The 15,000-nt window shown below is 32.6% G+C and overlaps 1 long non-coding RNA gene across 8 annotated transcripts in view; it reads right to left on the bottom strand.

Moving 5' to 3' along the window:
• Nucleotides 1-15,000, bottom strand: part of LOC145293206 (uncharacterized) — a 1,032,236-nt gene that overhangs the window by 521,753 nt on the left and 495,483 nt on the right. The window lies entirely within an intron of this gene.

The following is a 15,000-nucleotide window of genomic DNA, read 5'->3' as shown; positions in this document are numbered from 1 at the left end:
AATTCTTATTTTTTACTTTACTAGAATATCTTGTTCTTTACTTTTCCAGGTTGAATTTCTTGTCCTTTACTTTTCCAGGTTTAATAAAATCTTAAGAATATTACTTTTCATGCGCGCATTTTTCCATATAATTCATGATTTTTCCATGCATTGCTATTGTATTAATATATAAATTTATAATATTTATTAATGATTGTCAAAAAAAAATTAGCTTTCAAACACACATTTATGCAATATTTATCATTCACTCACAGTAGTTCCGAGCCAGGGTCTCTACTGAGACTGCGGTTCATGAATTCGTGATCTGTATAGTGCGTAAACTAACAAAAAAGAAGATGCCACTCGGTGTCTTTTTAGATATCGTTGGAGCTTTTGACAACATACCCTTCGGTAGTATGTTCAAGTCGCTACGAGAACTCAATGTGCCACCAGTACTCATCCGATGGATTGAGTATATGGTGAGGCACAGAACAGTTCAAGTAGAACTACTGAGGGCAACTGTTAAAAGGGAAGTAGTTAAATGAAACCTCCAAAGTGGGATTTTATCACCTTTACTATGGAACTGTATGCTGAATCCTCTTTTAAATGAGTTTAAAAATAGGAATATTTATGCCCAGGCTGATGCTAATGACATCGCAGTGCTGGTCACGGGTTCAAAAGCATCATTGGTCAGACACATTGCCAAAATGGGACTACATTTTTCATCAAATGTGATAACGAAAAATTTGAGTTCATTCAAAGAATATGTATATCATAGAATTCACTAATATTTTTAATCGATAAATTCACCATTTTTTGCTATAAAATCATAAGGAGCGTTAAAAAAAAATTAGTTATTAAAAAAAAGTTCGTTTTTTTAATTATAAAAAAAAACGATACACGGGATTGAACCTAAAATCTTTCCACCAACCCCCGGTACTCTAACCGTTACGCTAACATGTCATATTGGTAAAATCGCAGTAAAAAATATTTATATACAAAAAAAGTTATGCAAAATAAAAAAAAGCGTTAGTCACTTATGTACTTACTCTCCTGGTTGTGAATCCACATATTTTGTTGCAACTTTTTTTCTACTGAACCAATTTCGAAATTTTTTTTCAAAATGTAGCTAATAAGGTGTTCTATCCAACCATATACGTTATTTGAAATTTGGTTGCGAACGGAATTAGTGGTGGGGGTTTGAATGTGTCTCGATTCATTCAATTTCGGACTTAAGCATATATTCAACCACTACCGTGGTTGAATGATATATATATATATATATATAGTCATCCGCATACAGTACTGTTTCACTGTATTACAGCTCATTACTGCGGCTATATCTCTGCGACGGTTATGGATGGTTGGGTGCTCGGTAAGAGATGTACACACGAGAGCTCGACTGGTTAATTCTTCTCGGCCCCAATCGTCGACCTACAACGCTATCTTTTTTCGGTTATTATATAAACAGTTGTGAGCACATTTTATGATAGTATTGTCAAAGTAACCACACCCAAGGGCGTTTCGTTCGGCCACCGTCGTTCACTGGATTGATTTGAATTTGATTACACCTATGTAACCTTTTTGGCGAAATGACCTTTCAAACATCATATTTCTTTTCTTTCTTATAATCTCGAGCCTGCAACCTAATCACACAATGTCAGGTTTAAAATTTCCACTCAAATTACCTTTTAATTCATTTGATAATTATAATGGTTATTACAGATGCAATATTTTGTCAAAACAATCTCTCAACAAATACGGCCTAGGTATTAACAAAATGTCAGGTTAATAATTTTTATTCAAATAGACTTTTGATACAGTTGATAATTATTACGATTCTTACTTGCCTTTTGCCTAAACGATTTCTCGGTACAGACAGCTTATGTATTAATAAAATATCAAATTCATAATTTTTATTCTAATTATCTTTTGGTACATTTGATTATTATTATTGTTCCTACATATACAACCTTTTGTTAATACGAGCTCTCGACACACAGAGCCATTTAGTAACTTTGATAATGCAGATGTACGATTTTGTCGGCATCCACGACCAAAATATTCCACAGAAAAAAAAAACAGTTTGTTTCTACATTAATAATTAAATTATGTTATTTAGCCCCGCCTTACAATGCCCCATGTATTCTGAAGCTCAATATCCTGACTAAGAAGCAGCAACCTGATAACGGGAATGGGACAATCAAAAGTTGCTATGATCAGATGGTGTTACACAACTGATCCAATCATCTGTGAATATAAAGCGCGGGATCATACGATGCAATGCTCTATTGTCTGCCCTCTCCTGGCCAACCGGCGCAGTTTGAAAGATATTGCAAAGTACAACCATCTATCTATATAAAAAGCCAAGTACGTCCAAGGATGGAATACTGTTGCCATATCTGGGCAGGAGCTGCTAAAAGCAGCCTATCCTGCCTTGGCAGAGTACAAAATAGACTTCGTGGCTTAGTGGGGGATGCCCTTTTCTCTACCCTGCAACCTCTCTCCCACAGAAGAGACGTTGCGAGCCTATCCTTGTTTTATCGTTATTTCCATGGCAGGTGCTCGTCTGAACTCCAATTTCTGGTCCCCCCTCGCCAATCTTTCACGAAAAACACCCGTCTAGCTGAATCCACTTTTAAAAATTCCCCCCACTCTTTATCTGTGCCTAAATCAAAACGTGGATTCCATGAACAAAGCTTCTTTCTTAGAACTGCACGCCTGTGGAACTCTGTTCTGTCTGCCTGCTTCCCACCTGACTACAACTTGGATGTGTTAAAGTCCAACGTTAACAAATTCCTAATGAACTGCCCCCTTAAGTAAACATTTCATCAAATCTCCACATCTCCACACTAACGTAATGTACTTGCAATAACCCTTATCCCTGAATGGCTTCCGGGCCTTGATCAGTGGTGATCACTGTGTAAAAAAAAAAAAAAGAAAGAACTGCGTAAAAACGGGGGAAACTCTCGTATGACCAGCCGCTTCAAAAAATGCGCCCAAAAAGAAATTAAATTCTACATTTAAAACATTTATCTGGTGCGTTCTACTAGTTAAAAAAATAACACAAATGAAATATATTCAAATTGATGCTGAAAAAAAAAGCTACCGATAATTTATCTTCACGTAATAACCTGATTAAAAGAACGATGCGTGTGGTATAGTTCTAAAGTTAAGATGTCAGCAAAAGCGGGCACCTGCATTATCAAATATTCCAAAAGTTCATTTAAATAAACATATTAACTAGGTATTTTATTAATATCAATATTCGACTACAATTCACCCTAAAAAGAAAAAAAAATGGAAACGGAAATGCCTGGGAGGATTGTATCATACTAACGGAGTATATATTATACTATTTCCTCCCTAAATTGAACATTAACACATAATAATACTATACCTTCGATTTCAGATATAGATGAATTGGAATCGATTCAGTTCCAGGCACACAGATACTAAATCTGCATTAGTAATCGATTAAATAATTGTTTTTACTGGCAGCATAATTTCTTCAGGACAGAATATTAGCAGAAATATATCCCTGTTCCACACAGACGCCCGTGAGACATGTTGCAGAGATCACTTTGTTTCGTGAAACTGTTGCTTCAACCGAAGAAACAAACAATAAAGACCGCAATTTGAATGAGAGACAACCACCGGAGAAGTCTCCACTAATGTAAGTCAAACAAATCTATCCACAAGAGAAGAATATCCATGTACAAGAAGGAAAAATACTAGAATACTAGAATTAGTATACCTATTAAATACTATCTGAATTGATGAAGTAAAAAAGAGATAACACTAGAAAGGTAATCGTTCAACTTTAAAGTAAAATAAAAACGAAATCCAGATATAAAGTAAGAAAGAAAGAAAATACCTCGCTAGCCTTAAATGTATATAAAATCGATTTTGTTTTCTTTGCCCTAACTCTTGTACAATGCTGATGTTTTTACTCTTCTGTTTTTCCCCCTCATTTCCTTCTTTTTTTTTTTTACTTACATGAAGTTCTGATATAACTTTAATCTTAATCTCCCTCTCTTTTCTAACACACACACACACACACACACACACACACACACACACACACACACACATATATATATATATATATATATATATATATATATATATATATTGGCGCCTATGTTTTATCCCTTGGAAATCGTAAGGTTTAGAAGAATATTAACCAGATGATATTTTTACGGGGATGAAACAGGGATGCTTGTAGTTTGACGATTCCCATGGGAAAAGAACGCGGGCGCTTCTGTGTAGCTTAATTACCATTAATATATATTTTATAATTAACAATGTATATACACTTACTTATCTCTCCCTCTCTCTCTCTCTCTCTCTCTCTATATATATATATATATATATATATATATATATTTCCAGACCGTTACGTTGTTTCAATGAAGGCATTTATGAAGGCATTTATAGCAGATACAAGAAAAACGACACGCGACACAATTGTAATATATATAAAGTATAACTAACTATTTTATTTTACAAAATATATATTACAAAAACTTTCACAATTAAAAACTGAACAATGGGCTTTTCAAAGCTAACAACCTAACTAGTATTGAGGGAGGGTGTGCCCTCTCCCCATTTACGGAGAGACAGAATATTCGTCTTCACTTCATGGTGGTGGTGCAGGAAAAAGAAAGAAAGATAGCAAGGGAATTATGGGAAGGAATTTCTTTGTATCTCTACGCTCATGGCCAAATTACCACTCGGCCATGCTGTAGAGTGTGTTAGAAACAGTGGCACGGAAAATAGTGCCGTATATATATATATATATATATATATATATATATATATATATATATATATATATATATATATATAAAGAGATAATAAGACGTTGCACTTTATTATACAATGGAGGATATATTTGTGCTCTTCCTTTGAATCCGACTCAATCGCGGACTTGAACAAATTGTTAAGCGAAAATATGTCGCCACAAGTAGTATCTCTAACCAAAGACACACACGCACGCACGCACGCGCGCGCACTCACCCACCCACACTCTCTTTCTCTCTTTCTCTCTCTTTCTCTTTGTCTTTATCCGTTTCCTGCGCTTGTATTTGTTACACCAATCCCATTCTCCTTATCAAATATCAACCTGAAATTTTTTTAATTTAGTAACAGCACAAATCCCGGCTTATTCTCATACTCATTCCAACAGGATTGACCTATGAATCCCCGCAAATATAGCAAAATAGCAGTGTGCAAATAGAGAATTGCCTTGTAGTGTTTGGACATCTGAAACCTTTCACTTATAAAAGGACTCAAACAAGAATATCGCTATATTATAGATCGTTCCTGGGATGGGCCATTTATCTCACATAAAAAAATATATTGTAATATTTTCTATAATTAAACGCACATTTCATTTAAACTGACGAATGAAGCTTCAGTTCTGACTAACCAATTTTCATTTGTTATAGTTGCACTGTGTTATTAGCAATACAATAACTACAATTCATTTTATAAATTACTTAGTTCAGTCAAAGCAAAGCTAATATGACACACTTATATTTATTTCACTTTAGCTGTCGTTGTCCGTTGTACATTTTCCAGGAAACTACTGGGTCGATCATTCTTAAATTTCGTTTTGATCTTTTTTATGATTGGGTACAGTGAGCTAAATATTATGGTATGCGTTCGATACATAGCTAAGGATTAAGATGAATTCTTAGAAACTACTGGACGGATCTGGTTGATATTTTGCATGGATCTTTGTTATAATAAACTGCAGAGAACTGAATAGCATTGTACCATTCGATGCTGAGTTATAAATTTATATGGATGTGTATTTAATGAAAATAAAAATGAGTTCAAATTTAACGATATTTGACCATCAATTTGACATAAAGCACTCATTCTGAAATAACAGGCTATGGCTTTTTTTTTCAGTTTTTAACAAGGTTAAAAAGATGTTTTGAAATAATCTCTTAAAAATCAAAATCAGCAAAAGAGATACCTTGTTTTAAGTTGTAGAATATAACAGGAGTTGTCTACCTTAATTTAAAATGTGGAAATAAATACATATTATATACTGGCACTGTATCCAGAATAACGCCGAGTAAGTGCATCTATAAATGATACGGTACTACAATAATAAAGTCAGATGTGTATTCATATGTATGTAAATAAAAATCCGCCCCGTCATATTAAAAATTACGAAGTTCGAAACGTGCCGAACGAAAACATTCAAGTGCGAAAACTAATAACAAGAGAGAAATGGTTAGTCCACTCAAACAAAACAGATGAGGGGAGGTTTTTGTCACGATTTCTCCATTGCTTATGACCTAACTCAGATTGTTCACGAACCCACCCGTGTGCCCAACACTGACGGTCAGTACGCAAGTCTCCTGGACCTTTTTTCTCACATCTTGCCCTGAGCTATGTTCATCTTCCGTTCTGTCTCCACTGAGATCTTCTGACCATTCGGTTGTATCAGTTAAGATAAAAACGAAATGTAATAAGTCATTAGACGTACCTCTCCAACGTACAGTATATCGATACTCTATGAATAGCTTCCGTATATTTATGTCAGATCTACCTCTGTGTTACTGATTTATAACCTTAAAAATTCCAGCAAAAAGCTAACAGCCAGCCGTGGTTCTCTCCAGAATATGCTGTTGCCATTGCGCACAGAAATTACTTTTTCCATTGCTTCCAACGTACGAGGAGCATACAATAAGTAATGCGCCTGACCCACTTCTAGTTTTCTGATCTAGCTGAAATTATGCATGTAAAATGATTTATATCTCAACGGGTTATGTGACAAATTACAGCTCTGAACTAATTGTGGTTTCTGTTTTACAGGTGTTTGAACTGAGTCAGGTGTGAAATGGAGCCTATTGAATGTCGAGCAGTGATCCGGTTTTTGTATTTGAAAGGACGCACACCACAGAAGACTTTTGATGAAATGAAAGAAACTTATGGTGATGATGCCTCATCATATGACCTTGTAAAACGCTGGCATCGTGAATTCAAACCTGGCCGGAAGTCTGTGGAAACAGCTTCCAGACTTGGTCGCCCCCCCTTCTGCCATTGATGAGGCATCTGTCCGTCAAGTTGAGACTGCCATTTTGGAAGATCGGCGCATTACTATTCGCCAAATAGTCCGAGATGTTAAGATTAGTACAGGGTCTGTGGAAACTATCATTCATGACCATTTGCTTATGCATAAGGTGTCTGCCAGATGGATTCACAGGTTGCTCACACCATTCCAGAAGCGAGAACGCGTCGAGTGCTCGAGGATGAATTTGGAGATGTGCCAAGAAGATGAGTCAAAGTTTTTCGAAAGACTGATTACACAGAATGAAACCTGGATCCATCACTATGATCCAGAGACCAAAGCCCAGTCAATGCAGTGGAAGTACTTGGACTCACCAACTCCAAAGAAGGCAAGGGTGCAGCCCTCCGCTGGCAAGGTCATGCTCACAGTCTTCTGGGACCAGGACGGAGTAGTGATTACAGATTTCCTGGCAAAGGGTACCACAATTACAGGAGCCTATTATGCTTCACTTTTGAAGAAATTAAGGGAAGCTATCAAAATCAGGAGGCGGGGCAAGATCAGCAAAGGTACCCTCCTCCTGCAGGACAACGCCCCGGTCCACAACTTGCATGTCGCATGTCGAGCGTGTGGTTATAAAATCCTTCCCCATCCTCCCTACTCTCCTGACCTTGTAACCTCTGACTTTCACCTCTTCCCAACCGTGAAGTTGCTTTTGAAAGGAAAGCGTTTCCCAGATGATGCAGCCTTGATTTCTGAAGTCACGTCATAGTTGGAGGACCAACTGGGAGTGTTCTACTAAAACGGTATCCAGAGCTGCATCAAACGATGAGGAAAATGCATATCTCTGGGTGGTTCCTATGTAGAGAAAGACTAATAACTGTGTCAAGTTTCGTTGCTCTACTGCTATGGGAAGTGGGTCAGGGCATTAATTATTGCACGACCCTCGTAATAGATGTTCTGAAACTAAAGCCGCTTCCAGGACTGCTAGCAACCACTGTAAAAGAGTAATAAAGAACGCGAGCGAGTTATATGCTTAGTCTGTTAAGTCCAAGGATACTGAGCAGCGGCTTGGTTCCCACCAGTTTTGGTAAATAGCATACAGGGCCCTGAACAGAAGCGTGTGCTCTATTCCAACCATCATCAATGGGCTTGTGGAAAAATCGTCAGCATCAGACAAAGCCAAACTCTTTGCCAAAAATTTTGCTGATAATTCTATCCTACGGCCGTCACCCGCCACCGTATTTTGTCCTGCATCTGAAAACACCCCATGCAACATACAGATAGTTGTGCGTGATGTTGCCAAGCTAATCAAAACTGTGAATCCAGTAAAGCTACGGGCCTTGACAGCATTCCAATTATACTGCTGAAAAAACCTTCAAGCAGAATTAGCTCCCATACTTACAAAGCTGTTTAAGCGCTGTCTTAAGGAGAATGGCTTCTCAACACCCTGGAAAAATTCATCAGTATGCCACATATTTAAGAATTCAGGTGATCGCTCATTTCCCTCTCAATACAGACCAATAAGTCTCCTGTGCGTCATGAGTAAGTTGCTAGAATCTGTGTTAAATAGAGAAGTAGTCAACCACTTCAGCAAACATAACATCATTAGTGACATGCAATAGGGTTTCCGTTCTGATAGATCTACAGTAGAGGTGCTATCTCATAGGATTAGCGAATCTCTCAACGGAAGCTTCCTTTCTAGGGTAATTGCTCTTGACATATCAAAGGCCTTTGACAGGGTATGGCATAAAGGTCTACTTCACAAGATCTCCAGCTACGGTATAGCTGGAAATATCTTCTCAATTATTAAACAATTTCTCTCTGATAGGTTCATGAGGGTAGTGGTTGATGGACAGAAATCAGAAGCTTGCAGTATTAATGCTAAAGTCCCTTAGGTGCACATCCTGGTCTCAACTCTCTTCCTGGTCTACATTAATGATCTCCCAAATCACATCTTAAGATCATCTCATTCGTAGAAATTTATGCTGACGACACTCTCATCTATGGAAATCCGTCATAGGCGTAAATGACCGTAGTTCTCTTTGATTCTCTCTCCTCTGATCTTGGTACTATGGGGAAAATGTGGCTGGTTAATTTTAATGCATCTAAAACCAAGCTTCTATCTTTACATCATCAACGCTCTGATCCCCATCTGACATCATTTGAAATGAATGGCTCTCATCTTAGGGAGGCTTCATGTTTTGACAAGCTTCTGGGTTTGACCTTTACTGCTGATCTGAAATGTAACACGTACATCAAATCCGTTGCCAAGGTCGCTGGAAAAATGATGGGATCCTTCTACCGCTCCGGTAGATAGTTCACTGTTGATGCAATTCCCTCCATATAGAGGAGCTAGGTGCGTCCAATGATAGCGCACTGTTGCCACATCTTAGTAAGAGTTGCTAGAAGCACCTTATCTTGTCTTGATAGAATTCGAAAAAGACTTCGTAGCTTAATGGGAAAAGCCCTTTTCTGTTTCGCCAAACGTTCACGAACAACACTCGTTTAACTGAAACCATTATCAATAATTTCCCCCACTTTCTATCTCTGCCTAAACCTAAACGTAGATTTTATGAACAAAGCTGTTTCTTAGAACTGCACGCATGTCGAGCACTCTTCCGTTTGCCTGTTTTCCACCTGACTACAATGTGGTTGTCTTCAACTCCAACGTAAACAAATTCTGGATGAGCCATCGCCTTAAGTAATTCAATCTATCAAATTTCCACTACTAATGATTACAACGATATTGCCCCATTGACTGCTGTACACTCATTAACCTTTATCTTAGAGTGGCCCCCGGGTCTTAATAAATGGTGACACTAATGTAAAAAGAGGAAATCATTTCATTCTTAATGAAAAAGACAACGGATAGTGATTTTGTTCTTTAGGTGATCGAAAAAATGTAATAAGAAAAATTATACATGGAAAGTTAAACAATTCTATGATTTTATAATTTTTTTATGAATATTCTATTATTCTATAATTTTTATGAATATTCTATTATTCTATAATTTTAATGAATATTCTATTATTCTATATTTTTTATGATAATTCTATTATTCTATATTTTTATGAATATTCTATTATTCTATAATTTTTATGAATATTCTATTATTCTATATTTTTATGAATATTCTATTATTCTATATTTTTTATGAATATTCTATTATTCTATAATTTTTATGAATATTCTATTATTCTATATTTTTAATGAATATTCTATTATTCTATATTTTTTATGAATATTCTATTATTCTATATTGTTTAATGAATATTCTATTATTCTATATTTTTATGAATATTCTATTATTCTATATTTTTATGAATATTCTATTATTCTATATTTTTATGAATATTCTATTATTCTATATTTTTTATGAATATTCTATTATTCTATACTTTTATGAATATTCTATTATTCTATATTTTTATGAATATTCTATTATTCTATAATTTTTATGAATATTCTATTATTCTATAATTTTTATGAATATTCTATTATTCTATATTTTTATGAACATTCTATTATTCTATATTTTTTATGAATATTCTATTATTCTATTTTTGTATGAATATTCTATTATTCTCTATTTTTTATGAATATTCTATTATTCTATATTGTTTAATGAATATTCTATTATTCTATTTTTTATGAATATTCTATTATTCTATATTTTTATGAATATTCTATTATTCTATAATTTTTATGAATATTCTATTATTCTATATTTTTTATGAATATTCTATTATTCTATACTTTTATGAATATTCTATTATTCTATATTTTTATGAATATTCTATTATTCTATAATTTTTATGAATATTCTATTATTCTATATTTTTTATGAATATTCTATTATTCTATACTTTTATGAATATTCTATTATTCTATACTTTTATGAATATTCTATTATTCTATATTTTTATGAATATTCTATTATTCTCTATTTTTTATGAATATTCTATTATTCTATATTTTTTATGAATATTCTATTATTCTCTATTTTTTATGAATATTCTATTATTCTATATTTTTTATGAATATTCTATTATTCTATACTTTTATGAATATTCTTTTATTCTATATTTTTTATGAATATTCTATTATTCTATATTTTTTATGAATATTCTATTATTCTATATTTTTATGAATATTCTATTAATCTATATTTTTTATGAATATTCTATTATTCTATATTTTTTATGAATATTCTTTTATTCTATATTTTTTATGAATATTCTATTATTCTATACTTTTATGAATATTCTATTATTCTATATTTTTTATGAATATTCTATTATTCTATACTTTTATGAATATTCTATTATTCTATATTTTTATGAATATTCTATTATTCTATAATTTTTATGAATATTCTATTATTCTATATTTTTATGAATATTCTATTATTCTATTTTTGTATGAATATTCTATTATTCCTTATTGAATATTCTATTATTCATTATTTATATGAATATTCTATTATTCTATATTTTTTATGAATATTCTATTATTCTATATTTTTTAATAAATATTATTCTTTTTATAAATATGCGGAAGTTGGAATTCTTAGACTAATTCGATTGTCGCCCTTTACCGGAGAGCGACCTAGATACGTCACTTCCTGTTTCTTATATTAATCCTTCTCTTTCGCGTTGGACCCTCAAGCAGTCAAGATGTAACAGATACCGCTGCACTGGCATCGGCCACCCAACAGCGCCTCTGACTAGCCTGTTAGCCTTTCTCAGCTATCAATAGCAGGTAACGTTACTCATCTCTCAATGAACTCTCATTCTTTCTATCTCTTTCTTAATATTTCTCATGCATATCTTTGTAAATAAATTGCATTCTTTCGCTGATATACACCGGTATGTTTTCCTCGTCATTATGCGACCTTTTGCTTTTTCAATCATTCTACCATTCAATACATACACCATTATACACAATGGGTATTGAATCATCTATCACGCAGACAGACGGCCCTTCCCCCTCCAAAACATATATTCTGTTATTCTATAATTTATAATGAATATTCTATTAATCTCTATTTTTATAAATATTCCATTATTCTATAATTTTTAATGAATATTCTAATATTCTCTAATTTTTATGAATATTCTATTATTCTATTATTTTTTTCTAAATATTCTATTATTCTCTATTTTTTATGAATATTCTATTATTGTATAATTTTTTATAAATATACCATTACTCTCTATTTTTTAGAATATTTTATTATTCTATAATTTTTTATGAATATTCTATTATCTTATAATATTTTATGAATATTCTATTATTCTATAATTTTTAAAAATATTATATTATTCTGTAATTTTTCATGAATATCCTATTATTCTCTATTTTTTATGAATATTCTATTATTCTCTATTATTTTATGAATATTCTATTATTCTCTATTTTTTATGAATATTCAGTTATTCTATTATCTTTTGTAAATATTCTCTCATTCTCTATTTTTTATGAATATTCTATTATTCCATAATTTTTTATGAAAATTCTATTATTGTATAATTTTTTATAAATATACCATTACTCTCTATTTTTTAGAATATTTTATTATTCTATAATTTTTTATGAATATTCTATTATCTTATAATATTTTATGAATATTCTATTATCTCATAATATTTTATGAATATTCTATTATTCTATACTTTTATGAATATTCTTTTATTCTATAATTTTTATGAATATTGTATCATTCTATATTTTTATGAATATTCTATTATTCTATATTTTTATGAATATTATATTATTGTTTATTTTTCATGAATATTTTATTAATCTATAATTGTGTAATGAATATTCTATTATTCTCTATTATTTTATGAATATTCTTTTATTCTATAATATTTTATGAATATTCTATTATTCTCTATTTTTATGAATATTCTATTATTCTATAATTTTTTATTAATGTTCTATTATTATCTATGTTTTATGAATATTCTATCATTCTATAATATTTTATGAATGTTAGCTGTATGTACCTGGCTTTTCCAAGGTGAACAATATTGGCGGGCGGAGGGCTTATTCACTTAACTCTCACAGCTTTAAAATATATAAAGTTATTTCCGTTTTTAAAGGCAACCAATTGACTGCTAATAATAATTGAAATTAAATGAAATTAAATATAAATTAAATTAAAATAAATTAAATAAACTCATACAATATATCCAAAATAGAATAATTAAAACAATTGTATTGCAATATACAGTCATTAACATGGGGATACTTATGAAAATAGATGCTCTTTAAAATAATATGCAAATGTGCTTAGATTTCTTTTAACTAAATAGTATATATATATAAATCAAGCTGAAACGAAAGTGTTTAAACGTCCGTGTTCAGTACCCTCCAGGGATTGCTTGGCCTTCGAGCCAAGACCAAATCTCAAAGTGTACTATCTATTCCGGCAGATACTGTAATCAAAGACTATATGTGGGAGCAAACTCACATATAAGACCATTTCTCTTTTAGCAATTAGGTAATACTAAGTGTCACTATCCAGTTCCTCTTCGGGGGAGCTGGTCTCCTCCCCTTTACTCTCCACATTAAAAAATTGCCTTGTGCCTAATTTGCTCAGTGGAAAAGCAAATAGATAAAAAAAAACACCTATCGGATCATTGTTCTTGTAGCAATCAGTTTTGGTCAATGTAGGAGAAACCCTTCATACCAATTGTCACTATTCAGTTCCCTCTAGGGGTAGCTGGTTCCCATCCCCTTCACTCTCCACATTAAAAAAATGGCTTTGTGCCTAATTTGCTTAGTGGGGAAGCAAATAAATACAAATGTCCGTTTTCAGTACCCACTAGGGATTGCTTGGCCTTTGAGCCAATACCAAATCTCAAAGTGTGCTATCTATTCCGGCAGATACTGCAATCAAAGTCCATATGTGGAGGCCAGCCCACATATCAGACCATTGCTCTTGTACCAATTAGTTTTGTCAACGTAGGGGAAACCTTTCATACCAATTGCCACTATCCAGCCCCCCACCCCGGGAGAGCTGACCTCCCCTTCCCCTCTTTCCACATTAACAAATGGCCATGTGCCTAATTTGCTCAGTGGTGTAGTAAATAAATACAAACGTCCGTTTTCAGTATGAAAATTCATTTGTGCAACAGGGTACCTTTTGTAATTGTGAACAAACAGACAGACAGCGGTACGATTTTATTATAATAGACTAGCTGTACATATCCGGCGTTGCCAGGTAACAACCTTATTGGCAGAGGGAGAATCTAGTCACATACTATTTAAGATACACCAAATATCCCAACTTGTTACGATTTTATTGACAGTTGAACATATTTTGGATTTTAAAAGCATAAAACATAGTCGACTTCATCTATGAAACTCAAGGGAAATAAAATCTCATAACTTAAAGAGAAATAACTCATAAGTTAAATGAAAACTTACTTTCGTTTTTTTTTATCCCAGCTGATGTTGATTATAAAAATAATTAAAATTAAATTAAATTAAAAATAAATTAAATAAATTAACTTTATATAATATTTCTAAATAGAATACCTAATACAATTCTATTACTAATTTCCATAAAAACTTTAGAACTAATTATTAAAACAGATTTTTCTTAATGCAATATGCAAATGAGATAACCTCTAGAATGTAGATTCCTTTTGAATAAATAGTATATATAGAATCATGAAGTAATTAAAATGATCAACCGTTTTCAGTATAAAAATTTATTTGTGAAATATACAGTGCATATTAATAAAATTGTGAACAAACAGACGAGAACATGACTTTAATATAATAGATTAGTGCAAACTCTAACGAGGCATACATTTTACCGTTATTTATAATGATAGGTGTGTTCCATATGAAACAAAGAATTTACACCGCCTCTAGCGGTGTTTCTGTATATTTTACCCCCTGAAAAAATAAACATCACATAGTACTCCCTGCACGTAGTATACCGTCTCATATCCATTAAAATCCGCCTATA

This window comes from Euprymna scolopes, chromosome 14 (genome assembly GCF_053919585.1).
Source record: "Euprymna scolopes isolate OS-2025 chromosome 14, ASM5391958v1, whole genome shotgun sequence".
NCBI classification, from domain to species: domain Eukaryota; kingdom Metazoa; phylum Mollusca; class Cephalopoda; order Sepiida; family Sepiolidae; genus Euprymna; species Euprymna scolopes.
Note: the sequence above shows the minus strand (reverse complement) of the source record. Positions and strands in the feature narration are given on the sequence as shown.